We start from the raw sequence: 15,444 nt of genomic DNA, 5'->3' as shown, positions 1-15,444 counted from the left end.
AAAGGAGGCCCAAGATTGTACCCTTGTTCTGATTGGGTGGAAAATGGAATACCTCATCAAAGGAGGCCCAGGTTTATACCCTTAACCTGATTGGGCAGAAAATGGACGAAATCCTCGAAAGAATAGACCGTGATGGAACCTTCGGATTTCCGCACAATAAATTCGATAGGGTTTTTGCAAAAGGAAGGAAATTGGGGTCCCTAAAGTTTGAAAAGGGATTGATTTTGGGGCGTCTCATTGATGAGACTAATTAACTTTTGAAATTGCCTTTTACTGGAATTGGTGGCTTAACCTCAAGCCGAAATTGGACTGTCTATGGTGGGACAGTGGGGACACAGGGAAGTGTGCAAATCTGAGAGCCCGTGCGCTTAGATTATACCAAAGAAGGGAAGGAATCTTGAAAACTCCCGTTATCAAGTCCTTAAAAAGGGATGGTGTCAGGATGCGCCAAAGATGAACCTCAAGCTCTCGCTTCATGTCAGGATAGCTAGAAAATATTGTCAAAATGTTGAAAATTGTTGTTGATTCAAAATAATTGAAACTGATGCACATTGTTTTGAAAGTATTCCTTCTTTTCTACCTGAAGTATTACCTCCAACTGGGCTTAACTCTGTAGAATCAAGATTCGAATTCAAATTGCTTGCGATTGACTTTCTTTCAAGGAAGCTATCAATTTCCTTGATATGGACGGGAAAGAAAGTATTTTTGAAATTGCGAGGGCTATTGGTGAAAGAATATTGATAAAAGAATTTCACAAAATTAAAGAAAATTCTTGATAGATTTGGCAGTCTGATATCCTGGGATTCTTTTCTCATGATGATCTTTCTGCACTCTCTTTTTAGCAGATTGGAGCTCTCTTGGATTTTTCGGGAATTACATCATCCTTCATTTTGGAGATGTCCTGACTTGTCTCTCTCTTTTTCTTTTTTTTTCGGAAGGGTACGTCACAAACTCCTTCATCTTAGAGATGTTCCGATCCTTCTTTTCTCTCAGGGATTATCTTGATAGTTATTGGCTCTTTGGTAGGAAATCTCTTGATGATAGCAGAAATTAAATACCTTTTAGGGTTTGTCGGTAGGCTCATCACACTCGCCTTCATCTTGACGGTGATCTGAACTTTCCCTGGAAGGATCCGTCACAAACTCCGTCATCTTGGAGATGATCCAAATCTTCTTTGGCCCCGGGGGTCGACTCGCTTAATTCGCCTTCATCTTGACGACAATTGAGAGATCCCTTTTGCAGATATTTAATTGCAGCTTGGGTGTTTGAGAAGATATGGAGATTGAGTGGATTTTTTCTGTATCACCCAGGATATTTCGACTGCTTTATTCTTCAAGAATGGTCTTTAAAAATGTGCCATTGACTGCGATCAATATCAATCACTTATGGCTTTGCAACAACATTGAATTCTCTTTGCTGGCCATATCGCGGATTTATTCTTCATCCTTTTGGTTGGCCAATAGAAAGATTTTGAATTTTGAATCCTTTTTCGCGAAAGCATTGTCCTTTCGGAAGTAATAGTGGAGGTATTCTGAAGTAATAATTTTGTGCAATAAAGATTTTTGAAATCAACAAATATTTAATGACAAATTGGCAAAACTTTCTTGAAATCCTTTTGTGAAAGCGAGCATTTGAAGCACAACGCAACACATCCATGACAGAAATTCTCTTCTCCTTTCCCCAAAGGAGAAGATTCAGAAATTGGAATTTGGGAATTACTCCTCTCTTCCCTGAAGAGGAGGTGTTTGCAAAACGAACTTTCGAAGAGAAATTAAGCTTTCGTCAAAACTTCCTAATATTAGGCTTCTCTTATGGAAAGGGGGCCGGAATTGGTGAGGTTGGTAAATTGGTCATGAAGAAACGAGTTCATCACACTCTCTCTGAAAAGAGGGTCCTTCATGATGAAATGGCCTAGTCTGAAATTATGGTTACAAGGAAAATGAACTTCCGTCGAAGCTCTCCCTGACCTAAGGATTCCTTGTATGAAATTGGAATTTTGTTTTGCAAACGGTTCACAAAGGCACGAGTCCCTTCAAACTCTCCCTAAAAAGGGGCTATGTGAACGAATTGGATAGCATGCGAAAAGAGCGAGCTCCCTCGAACTCTCCCTATACAAAGGGTCTCTCGCAAGATAAATTTTTTTGGAATTGGGTATTGGGTGACCAAAAGGTCGAAATTTGGAATTTTGAATTTTGAATTTTTGAAATTGGAATTTTGATATTTGAAATTAGAAATTGGAAGTTTGGAATTTGATATTCGGAAATTGGAAATTAGAAATTGGGAATTTTGGAGATTGATAATTGGAAATTGGAAATTAGAATTTTGGAATTTGGAAATTGATATTTGGAAATTGGAAATTAGAATTTTGGAATTTGGAAATTGATATTTGGAAATTGGAAATTAGAATTTTGGAATTTGGAAATTGATATTTGGAAATTGATATTTGGAAATTGGAAATTAGAAATTGGGAATTTGATGAGTGATCAGCACGAAGACTGAACTCAAGAGGTCGACTGACATGACCATTCAGTGGAACACTAACACGAGTGCTCGATTTTGAAAGGATACCGGTATGCATACCGGTTTAAAAATGTACCAGTTTGGATACTGGATTTTGGTTCAGTTCTGGTGATTGTCTTTCAATCTTGAATCGTTAGGAATTGTGATGGGATTGATAGTTGAAATCTCAATACTGACCAAATCGTTATTAATGCGATTGTATGCAAATGAATGCAAATTGATGCACATGAATGCACAAGTGCGTGAAATGAGAGATTTGTTTATCCTGCCTGCATACAGGGTATTTGTAGATAAAAACAAAATTTTAAAATGCCCCAGTGTAACTGGGAAAAAGAATTTTGATCATTATTGAAGAAAATTTGGAAGAATTACAAAGAATAGGAAATTGTTCAAGTATAGAATTTTTTCAAATGTCGAGCATTGATGGGATCTGGTAATTCTATTCCATCAGCATTGATGAGCCGATATGAATTGCGAGGTAGTGCCTCTTTGACAACATAAGGACCTTCCCAATTTGGCAACCATTTGCCACCTGGGCGGTGCCTGAGATAAGCTGTTGATCTGAGCACTAGATCATTGACCCGAAATTTTCTCTCAATGACAGATTTTGCATATTGTCGGGCTATCCTCTGGCGATAGGATTGAGCATGCTCTGCTGCTCTGAGCCTTCTTTCATCGAGCAAATCAAGCTGTACCAGTCGCTGTTGTTGATACTGATCAAGAGGTAATTCTAGAAGTGATGCAAATTTCAGAGCAGGTTTCTGAACATGTAGAGGTAGTACTACTTCAGTTCCGTAGACAAGTTTTAACGGAGTAGCATTCGTTGGAGTTCGAATGGTGGTTCTGTATGCCCATAATGCATCATGAATCTTTTCATGCCAGTCACGGCCCGTTTCTAAAGTTCGCTCCAGGATTCGAATCAGAATCTTGTTGGTGGCCTCTGCCTGACCATTCCCTTGAGGATAATAAGGAGCAGAAAAATGATGATGAATTCTGAACTTTGAACAGAATGTTCTCATTTTCTCATTCTTGAAATGACTGCCATTATCCGACACAATATCATGCGGTATACCGAAACGACAAAGGATATTCTTATGGATGAAAGAAACCACGTGTTGACCTTCTACTGTGCGTAGAGTGACTGCTTCTACCCATTTAGTAAAGTATTCTGTTGCGGCAAGAAAATATTTATGACCATTGGAGGCTGAAGGAGTGATGGGGCCTACAACATCGAAAGCCCACATGAAAAATGGCCATGGTGAGACGACAGATTGCAAGTATGTCGCTGGCGCATGAATGGAAGGCGCATGCATCTGACATTGAACGCACTTCTTCACAAAACGATAGCAATCTTGTTGCATAGTTCTCCAATAATATCCTGCTCGGATGATTTGTTTGACGAGAGTCTGATAGCCAACATGACCACCGCAAATGCCTTCATGTGCTTTTTGCACAACTTCTTTGGCTTCTTCTTCGTCCAAATATCTGGAATACTCAAAACTGAATCCACGACGATAAAGGACGTCGACAAGAATAAAATATCGAGTAGACATGCGTTGAATTGCTCGCTGCTCTCTCTTTGATAATTCTGGAGGAAATTCGCCAGTTTTAATGAAATTCTTGATATCATGATACCAGAGCTTCTTCTTTTGCTCAGCCTAGTTTATCTGCTCTACTGGGACGAAAGCGGGTTGATCAAGTCTGCCAATTTCAAATGAACGACAAGATTCTCCACTCCTGAAAGACATGATGGATCCCAGATTAGCTAAACTGTCTGCAACTTGATTGAAATCTCTCTTGATATGGAAAAGTTGGAATTCTTCGAATTTGTTGGCAAGAGCTGAGACAATCTTCTGGTAAGGAAGTAATTTCTGATCTTTTACTTGCCATTCGACTAGGACTTGATTGACGACGAGCAAGGAGTCGCCATAAGCATGCACTCTTTTGACATTGAAGTACTGTAGAATCTTCAGACCTTGTATCAAAGCTTCATACTCGGCCATATTATGAGTGCACTGAAAATCCAGTTTAAGAGAAAAGGGAATCATCTCCTTCTCTGGTGTAATTAGCAGAATTCTGATTCCTATGCCTGCCATATTCTTGGAACCGTCGAAGAATAAATTCCAAATTGGGGATTGTTGAATATTGCAGATCCGCTCATCGGGGAAATCATCCTCAGCTTTAACATCCTCTGCTAGAGGAAAATCTGCTAATTGGTCTGCAATTGCTTGGCCTTTGATAGATTGCTGAGAGACATATTCCAAGTCGTATTGCATTAATAGGACTTGCCATTTGGCGATTCGTCCGCTGAGAAATGGTTGTTCAAGAATGTACTTGAGAGGATTTAATTTAGATGGAATCTTGACTTCAGACGCCAATAGATAATGTCTCAATTTCTGACACATCCATACCAGAGCTAAACACGTCTTCTCTATCTGAGAGTATTTCTTCTCGTAATCAATAAAGGTCTTGCTCATATAGTAAATGGCATGTTCTATCAAGCTGCCTTCTTTGTATTGCGCTAAGAATCCGCCGCAAGCAATTCGATTAACTGAAATGTATAGCAATAGGGGTTTCCCTAATTCTGGCGGCTTTAAAACAGGACGATTGAGAAGATATTTCTTGATGCGATCAAACGACTGCTGACACTCTGGCCCCCATTCGAACCTCACTCCTTTTCTGAGAAGATGATTGAAAGGCTCACATCTTATGGCCAAATTAGAAATGAATCGCTGAATTGATTGCATGCGTCCTTGAAGGCTACGCAATTCTTTGAGATTAGTCGGGGGCGGCATGCCAATGATAGCTTTGGCCTTTGCGGGATCCATTTCTATCCCCTTCTTGCTGACCAAGAAGCCTAGCAACTTGCCAGATTCGACTCCAAAAACACATTTTGTGGATTGAGTCTTAGCTTGTAAAGAATGAGTCGTTTGAAGACTTGATTGAGAGCTTCGATGTGATCTTCCTCTTCTTTGGATTTCACTAGAATATCATCGACATATGCATCCATAGTCTTGTGCATCTGATCATGGAAAATAACGGCCATAGCGCGCTGATAAGTGGCTCCAGCATTCTTGAGCCCAAAAGGCATGACTGTATAACAGAAAGTGCCCCATGGCGTAGTAAAGGATGTTTTGGATTGGTCACGAGCGGCCAATTTGATTTGATTATATCCGGAGTATCCGTCCATGAAGGAGAACATGGCATGCCCAGCCGTGCTATCGACTAGGAGATCAATGTTTGGGAGCGGATAGTCATCCTTTGGAGTGGCTTTATTGAGATCACGGAAGTCGATACAGATTCGAACTTTACCATTCTTTTTAGGAACTGCTACGATATTCGCCAACCAATCCGGGTAATCAACTGCTCGAATGAATCCTGCTTTAAGCAGATCCTCAAGTCCTTCCTTGACCTGTTGCTCGATTCGAGGATCCATTTTTCTCAACTTCTGCTTGACTGGTTTCGCCTTAGGCTTCAGAACGAGGCGATGTTCCACCAATTTCGGATCTAAACCTGGCATATCCTCATAAGTCCATGCGAATACTTCTTCATGCTGCTTGAGGAAATTAGTGAGCCTTTCTTTCTCTTCTGGGCTCAAACCACTGCCAATCTTGAGAATTCTAGGATCGTCTTCTGATCCGATATTGATATCCTCAGTCGGGTCTTGAACTAAGGATGATGGCTCATCTTGCTTCTGAACCGATGCAAATTTTGGCAGTTCCTGAAGAGCTGAATCGAACTCTGCGGATTCTTCTGACTGCTTTGCAGTCTGACTACATTCTGTTCTTATTCTGACCTGATGAATTATTGTTGATTTCGAACAAGCTTTTGGATTAAAGACAAGCTTCTTGATAGATCGGGAAGACATTCTGAAAATTGGAGGATAAATTGATTTAGGGAAATTGCTCATCATGAAATAAATTGCTTTAATTGAAAATAATTGGAAAGATAAAAGAGCAAAATGATTTCAATTTTGTGAAGATTTAATATTGAAGAGTAAAGAGACAAATGGCACCAAGATAGACAAAGGAAACTGGCAACTTTATTGAAAGATAGAATTAATCAAAATGACAATGATGAAAATGAAATGGGATATCATCCCGACAAAAGAATAGAAAAGGAAAGACAAATAAATTCTTCTAATGCGTTCCCTTAATGAAAATAGTGCCTTTCTGAGATCTTCGGCCATTAAAGCCCAATCCGGTCCTTTTAGGGCAGTGCTGAGGAATCACTGGTTCAAGACGACCATCTTCATTTTTGCCTAGGCCTCGAAAAGGCTGGTAGCCGTGCTTCACTAGTAAATCAAATCCCTTTTTAGCTTTCATAAATTGGGAGAATAGAGGATGATCCTTAAGTGTGCTGTAATCAATTCGTCCCCCAATCTTGAAGAACTGTGGACCTCCCCATCGGGTTGTAGCCACCGTATGCTCGGGTTGCTCTGTCATCTGTATTATTCCTGAATTCTCTTCAAAACTGACTTCTTTAATACCCCTAATGCTAGGGATGTCAGTAGTGAAAGAGGGCCTGGGAACCATGGGCTGTGCTAGCCTCTGCTCCGGATCCTCGCCCAAGACTGTCGTGATCATACCACCTTTTGACCACTTGATGCACTGATGCAGAGTAGATGGTACTGCGTTTGTGTTGTGGATCCATGGTCTCCCGAGAAGCAGATTATAAGTGGGCGGCACATTGACCACGTGAAAGAGAATTGAATGGACCGAGTAGTCAATAAAGATCTCCAGGAATATTTTTCCTTTCGCTGTTTGGCCATGATTGTCGAACCCATAAATGGTGATTGGATCTGGAATGTATTCTTCTTCTTTAATGCCCAAAGCTTTGGCGGTCATTTCCGGACATATATTGAGGCTGCTGCCTCCATCGATCAGCACATGAGGAACTGTCATCCCTCTGGTTCGAACCACAACATACAAGGCATTGTTGTGAAATACATGAGGTTTAGGGAGATCCTCATCGGAGAAAGTAACTGGAGCATTAGTCATGGCCTGATTGACAATGTGGGCCATGTCTTCCGGAGTTATGCTTGGTTTCACCTTGATTTTCTGCAACAGATTATTTAATACTTGCTGATGTTTAGTGGAAGCTTGGGTTAAGTCCAAAATTGAGACATTGGATAATGCTGTAATAGGCTTTAGAGTGGATGTCCCGCTTTTCTTTGGGGTGGACTTAATGAGATGCTTAGGGAGCCATGGCATACTTCTGGCTACCTCAAGAGATATCCCGGCAGGCTTGTCAGATACTTTCAATTTGCCGAAAGCTGAAATAAGGTCCATCTTCTGGGCCTTGGACCGAGCCTGCTGCAATACCAGGACCCGATGCTGAGCTTGCATATCATTTTCAGAGCATGGCCTGATATGCTCCTGTGGTTGAAACGACTGTTCGATGATGACTACTGTAGAATGACGAGGAAATGGCTCTTTTAGAATATCTATATTTTCATCTTCCGCCCCTTCTACCAGAAGATTTTTATCAATAAGGTCCTGAACAATGTTCTTCAGAACAAAGCAATTCTCAGTGTTGTGCCCCACTGTTCGATGAAATTTGCAGAATTGGTCTTTGAATTTTCCCATAGGAGCAGAAGGGTCGACCATCCTGGGCAATTTGACCATCTCCTTGGTCAACAGGTACTCGAGCACAGTCTCGAGTGATTGATCTAATGGAGTGAACTTCCTCTCATAGCTCCATCCTTCATGCTTCACTTTCTCTCGGGGTTTTGGTCCCTGCTCCAGCTGAAGCGGCTTGCTGAATTGCGGGATCGACTTTCCTTTCTGGTCATTCTTGTTTGAACCTCCTGTCCCATAACAGAAGTCTCTATTCTGCCCCTTACGATGATTCTGTTTATTACTGATAGAATTAGTGAAATGAGTCTTCTTTTTCGACTCATTCTGACTGCTGTTCTTGGTGAAAGTGAAACTTTCGTAGAAACCATTCTCCATACTCAATTCGAGCCATTCATCTCGCTCTGTTAACTCTATAAAGGTTTTGGATGGTGCGGTGGAGATGAGGCCTTTTAGAGGCTGCGAGAAATTGCTTAGAATCAAGGACAAAGCATGCCCTTCTGATATGGGGTCTCTCATCTTATTGCAAGCTGACCTCCAGCGGTGGATAAAATCTCGGGCCTTTTCATTTTCTCTCTGTTTCAGGCCACAGAGGTGGCTGAGGGTCGGAAGCGCCTCAGCATTGAACAGAAAGCGCTCAATGAACATATTCACCACCTTATCAAATTCTTTCAGCTCTATGGGGTTGATGTGCTCCGAGTACCATTTAGCTGCCGTTCCCTCCAGACTGTGAGGGAAGCAAAGGAAGAGTGCCCGATTGTCACGCTTGAATCGTGAACATTCAGCGAAAAACATGGCGAGATGAGCCTTAGGGTCGCCAAAACCATCGAACTTGATAAGTTTTCTGGGGAGATTATCCAGATTGTCGTCCCCATCTAAACCATCATAGAAGTCTTCGCTGGTGAAGACTTTCTTGCCCTTGTCATGAGCTTGCAAATCTTTAATCATCTTCATCACATCTTTCAGTTGTGACTGCATAGGGTCGTCAACAGACTGATTCTTGGATTTGTAGGCCGACCCCTGCCCCTGAGTCGACCTTTTGAGTTCTTGCTTGTTTTCATACTCTTTGTCAGTATCATCTGCTGATTCTGACTCATCAGACATTTCCTCATGGCGATTCTGCTTTTTAATGATTTTCACATTCTTGGCTGTGTGATCCCTATCCTTCTGTTTGATCTGAGCTTGTTCAGCACTGGCTTCAGCTTGCTCTGCCAGCATCTTGGTCATCATTTTCTTGAACATGACGTACATATGGGGATCCACGTCATCCTCTGCTTGCTGACCCTGACTACGGGGTGAGTCCATTTCCTCTTTTGAAGCGACTGAGTACGCAACGCCTTCAACTGCTGCGGTTTTCTTTTCGGACCTTGTATGAACCATTGAATGTCATGACAACTCTCTGGAGAGTGCTAACGCTCTCTGCAGGGCAGAATTGATGGTTAGGCTCTTCGAAGGAAAGTTGATTGGAGAAAAATATTTGTTGAGAATTTTGGTAGACAATTGAAATAATATCCATTACTAGGGATTGATTTGTCACCGGAATTACGACAATTGCGTTGTTTATTCTTTGCAAAATAGACAATTGGAAGTATGCCTTGTTACCTAGGCAAGGTCGTCAAACCAGGATGAGATGTAAAATAAAGGAATTTTATTGAAAACATGATTTTATCAATAATACACTTGACAGAGGGGAGGGGGACAAACAATTTTCCACCACTCCGGATAATCAGAAGACACACGAGGGCCGGGAAAAATAGTAAGATTGACAAAGGAATCCCAGCCATGTCTGGCAGAATGGTATGCTCCGGACCACTGATCTGATGTGAGATCGAACTCTGGCAAGACCCCTGATAGTGGACGAATCTCTACACGTTTTTGTCTCTGAGAGAACTGCCTGACACACCGCTTTGGATGATAGTATGCGCAGAAGAACGAGCCAAGTAGCCCGAACCGCTTGCCATAAGCGTAGGTATATCTGGGAGGCGCTTCCTGACGATCAAAGTAATCCCATACGACTTCTTCCTCCTGAAGGTTGTCGATCAAGAACCGGTATCGCGCAACTGGCAAAAGCTTTTTTCCATTGTATCTGAATGAACTAGCTCGGACTGGCACATGCCGGAGGAACCAAGACTGCAAGGCATAGGTGCACCCTTCGACTAGAATTGATTCTCTGAGTGCGAAATGGGTCAACCCTCGATATAGAAAGGCGAGTGCGACCATGGCTATCGAGAGGCGGCTGGTCTGTCGACTTCCCCATCTCCTTAGAAGCTGAACTATTCTAATATCCATGTAATTCCGTCCATCGGGAAAGAAAGCTAATCCCACCGTGCACAGAACCATCGCGTGCTGAATTCTCTCTCGAGCTGTCCTGGACAACGAGCTGACTTCCACAAATGTCCCATACTGTTTGTAGATTTCGAGCAGGTCCACATATTCATTTCCATCCTCCTCGATCAAGGGCCACGACTTGCGTCCTGTCATGCGAGGTAAGGCATCCTTAGGGTCCAGACCCTTAACATTAATCAGAAACTGTTTCTCCAATGGATCTCCAGGCTGACCGGCTGGCTCGGGCAATCCCATAATCTCTGAAAATTCATCTATCAGCACCGTCATCTCGCCCCACGGGAACCATAAGGTAGAAGTGCTCGGATTCCACCGCTCTGCTAGTGCATGGATCAAGTTGCCGTTGACTGGCTGCTTTCCCACTGCGGACGCCAGTTCTAACCCACAATCGTCCAAGTGGTCCGGAAACATACGAGAGAAATTCTTGAACCATAAATAGTACCACCAGGGAAAGAAGGATCTGGTGCTGAGGACTCGATGTTCGGGAAGACTTTGTCGCACCTCGTAGGAGATGTGACCCTCTGGGAAGACTGAATCAAGCTGACTGGATGCCATCAGACTGGAAGACATAGAAATTGGAATAAGACTTGGGAAAATACATGAATTTTGAAAGAGAATTGCAGGCAGGATAAAATGAAGCAGAAAATTCGAGATCCAGAAGAAAGGAAAGATGGGAAATCACCTAGAGTTTTGAAGAAAATAGAGGAATTTCATGAAAATCGTCCAGGGTTTTAATATTTCATAAAATGGAGTATTTGAAAATCGTCCAAGGTTTAAAACATGGACAGTACATGGACATAGATTGGGGAATTTTGAGAAAATCGTCCAGTATTTTAGAAAATTGGGGAAAATATGGAAAATAAAAGGAAATGACACATTCAATCAAATTCTGCATAAACAAGTATGCATAAACAGCATTCCCTAAAAGCTGACTCTAGATGCACAAATTTTGAAATGGTTGTAGGACCTTAATCCTAACTCTAAGGCTCAAATCAACTATATCCAATCCAGTTATGCCTATGTACTCGAGCCAAGGCTCAATGTACGTAGCATAAAATCAATTTCTCCGGTTCTAGGTTCAAGTTTTCCAACATCCTTGAGCACCTGTCGATATACATTGAACTATGTCCCTTGGTACGTGGCAGGGGGGTTTTCACCCAAATAGGTGGCCCAGTTGTGAGGCTCTGTCCCGAACTATGGTTCTGGAAGAGATCCCAGCAACGTGAAGACCGGGACAATATAGGTGGGGGTGGTTTTTGAAAACATGAGCACATACAAGAAAACAGAGGGCTCTAAGTCTTAAAGAGATAGATTTTTGAAAAAAATTGAAGAAGCAAACATTGTTTTCATACAATTCCTAAATTGAGGAGTGTTGTATTAGACCTAAGTCTATGTGAGCATGAATAATTCTCCTCAATATGGTCCTACCAAACCATACCTAGTCTATATGCATTCCATGTCAGCTGGGTTCAAGTCTAGGCTCCTAGGTTCACATGATATCATAAAGCAAAGCTGACATTCTATGGAAATCGATTTTGTCAATTTGAACTAAGTAGAGCATTAGATTGATCAGGCAAAGACAGGCCCCATCACGGTCGCCAAACCTGTTATCATCGCAAAATTTTTACTTTTGCAAATCAAACTGACCTTTGAAAAAGATTTTGAAAATAACTCGCCTCCATTTTTAAAATGCGGGAAAATTCCGTAGAATGGGACTCGCCTGTCGGTACGAGGTTCAACCGTTCCTGCCACCTTTAACAGGGGTAATTGAACCAAGGATCAATCTTATGCTCTACTCTATTCAACTTGTCTAAATCATATTCTAATTTCTAAATGCACAAAGAATCAGGCATGTGCTATGAATTTTCAGAAAATGCATATTTTGAAAACATGATGTTTGCTTTGAATGATTGAAATATTTAGAAAATGTAAATCTTGGAAAATCGTGAATTAGGATTTGAAATGTACTTCTAAAAGAAATAAAAATCGATTTTGAGGAATCCTTGACATTTGGTGCAAATTGATTTTGAGAAACTGGGTTTCTCTGAATTTAAACTTTGAAATTGAAATTCTAACTTAGAAAATTTGAATTTGGAACTTGGGAAATACTTGAAATATTCTTTGGCAAATCCATATTTTGAGAAAATCGTTTTTTGAATAAGACTTAGAAAGATTTTGATTTCTCTAACTTCAAACTTTGAAATTGACTGCATAACTTGGAAAATTGAGTTTATGAGCTTGAAAAACACTTGAAATATTCTTTGAAATTCAATGCTTTTGGGAAAATCGATTTTGCTATAAGACTTAGGAGATTTTGAGAAAATGAACTTCTTTGAATTGAGATTGGAATTGGCAAATGCATGAAATGAATGAATATGGATTTGAGGAATTGAGAAATACTTTTTGTATTTTTTTTTTGAGAAATGCAGTGCATTTTTGAAGTTAGCCTAAGAGTGTAGGCTGAATGTGAAGATCATAAATCTAAGTATCATTCGTATTCTGACTATGGCCATAAATACAAATTCCACCAAGTTTATAAACTTCATAGAAGCTAGTGTATGTGCCATTCGTGTAGACCATAGTGAGTTTGAATATGCATGAATCATCATCCATCACACATTTAAAAAAAATAAACTATATGCAATGCATCCTAAGCTAAGCAGGAAATGTAAATTCTTATTCCAAAGTTTAATTACAAGTTACATCACTATTGAAATTTAAATACATGAAAAATAAAGTCATCAATGTACCTGCAAAACTAGAAAACTTGGTTAATGAAAATATGTTGGCTTTTCTAGGTTTATCCAGTAATATCTAGAAATTACTGGATTTTGCTAGATATAAGCCTTTTTCATGATTCCCTTAAATAAAAATTGATAAAGTATGAAATAAAATTGAATAAATAAGGAATATAAGATATGAAATTTCGAAATTGGGGTCAAAATGACCAAAATACCCCTAATAACAAGACTATGGCCTTGAAATTAGGGTTTTCAGAAAGATATTTTGATAAAATGCAAGTTTTGAAATTTGAATGGAATAAACTAAGCTAAATATGATGTGACATGATTAAATATGTGAAAATTAGGGTTATGGATTTCGAAATTTAGGTCAAATGACCAAATTGCCCCTGATAGCAAGACTATGGCCTTGAAATGAGGGTTTTTAGAAAATATTTTGGTAAAACTTAGGTTTTATGCACTAAATGAAATCAAATGAGCATCAAATTAAACCTAAAGCATCCTAATATGATTATGAACATGATTAAACCCTAAAAATATATGCTTTTGCACGAAAATCCAATAATATCACAAAAAACTGTGATTTTAGCAGTGTTTTTGGATCTTTCAGGAACCCGGTTTTGCAATTTTATTAATTCAGAGATCAAATGGATTACAAAATCCATAAAAATTGGTACCTGCACTTGTTATAACCCTAATGTTGAATTGGAATTATAAAAATAATTTTTTAACATTGAATTAATTCGAAAATTGCATTAAACCTTAAAAATATGCTATTTTTGACCTAATTCACCAACCAGTCTCAGTCCAAGACCTGAACCAGGTGTCAAATCTCAATGGAAATTTATAAAATTTTACAGAGACTAACTAAGAATAAAAACAGAGATTTCCCAATTTACAGATCGAAAAAATCATCTCCGGTTAGGGAGAAACCCTTCCGGCAATCTGGGCTAAAATATATCACTTTTAACAGGGATTAAAACTGCTACTTCAGATTGAAAATACAGACATAAATAGCAATCCTAAACAAAAATCTCTGAAATTTTAGTGGTGAACATTAAACATAAAAATAACAATACTCACTTTTTACAGATCATGAATCGGATCTGTGGTTTGGGATTTATGACTAACACAAGTCTGATTAGGGTTTTGGTAAACCCTAATGAGTTTTAAATTTAAAAACAGATTCTCTGAAAGGGGAAAAATACTAACATGTAATAAAAAAATCTGCAAATTTCACAGCAGACAGATTTACTCAATGTGAATCCGTAGCACTTTACAGATCTAAAATCGGATATAAGATGAGAGAAATATCATCACAGCAAGTTACCTTCTTGATTTTAACCACGATTTTAAAGCTTTAAAAACCCGATTTGATGTATGATTTTTTTGACAAGGTTCCCGAGATCCAAAACCTCTGATTTTTCTACAGTAATTCAATAACTCATGCATTCACCACATATAAAAACATTAGAAATAAACAATGAGAACTTTAATCCGAAATAACATTATCTTTACTGTTCTAAACCTAAAGCACACAGAAATTTAAGAAACTTGGAAAACCATGCATTAACTAATGTAAATCAATAAAATAAACCATAAAACAGTAAATAAAAATTATTTCTATGCTATAGAACGTAAAACAAACATTAATAAACCATGAAAATAAAATAAAAACAGGGAATCAATGGCTGGAATTTGATATCACCTTTAAAACATAGATTTAACCCATTAAAAGGGTAAATCATATATTTTATTGGTTAATAATGTAAAGAATCATATTAAAATCAATTCTAATGGATTAAAATCCATGTAAATCACCCAAAACAGGGTTAGATCACCTTCTTGGATCGTTCTTGCTGATTCTTGATGGTTCTTGAGGTGAAACCATGGTTGAATCCATGAAATAGGAGGTATTAATGGCTAAAATTGATTTAAAACTATTAAAAACATGAAATAAAAGCTAAAAATTAAATAAAATAATTACCTTGAGGTGGCTGCAATGGAGGAAGGGCTGGAGAGGAGAGAGAAGCTCCAAGAATCCCAAGAAGAGCAAGTTGGAAAAATCGACTCCCCTATGGAGACTATTTATAGAATTTTTTTAGGTTTAAAAATTGGGAATTTTGAATTTTTTGGACTCTAACAAGGGGGGAGGGGCGATTTTTGGGTGGAAAGACCTAACTACCCCTAGCCTAAATTATCTAAACTAGTGCCTAATTAACCCCTAGACTTTCCTAAAAAGTCCCCAAATGTAATGCCACTTG

Source organism: Nuphar pumila, chromosome 3 (assembly GCF_984573655.1).
Source record: "Nuphar pumila chromosome 3, dmNupPumi1.hap1.1, whole genome shotgun sequence".
NCBI classification, from domain to species: Eukaryota; Viridiplantae; Streptophyta; class Magnoliopsida; order Nymphaeales; family Nymphaeaceae; genus Nuphar; species Nuphar pumila.
This window is presented reverse-complemented; position numbering follows the sequence as displayed.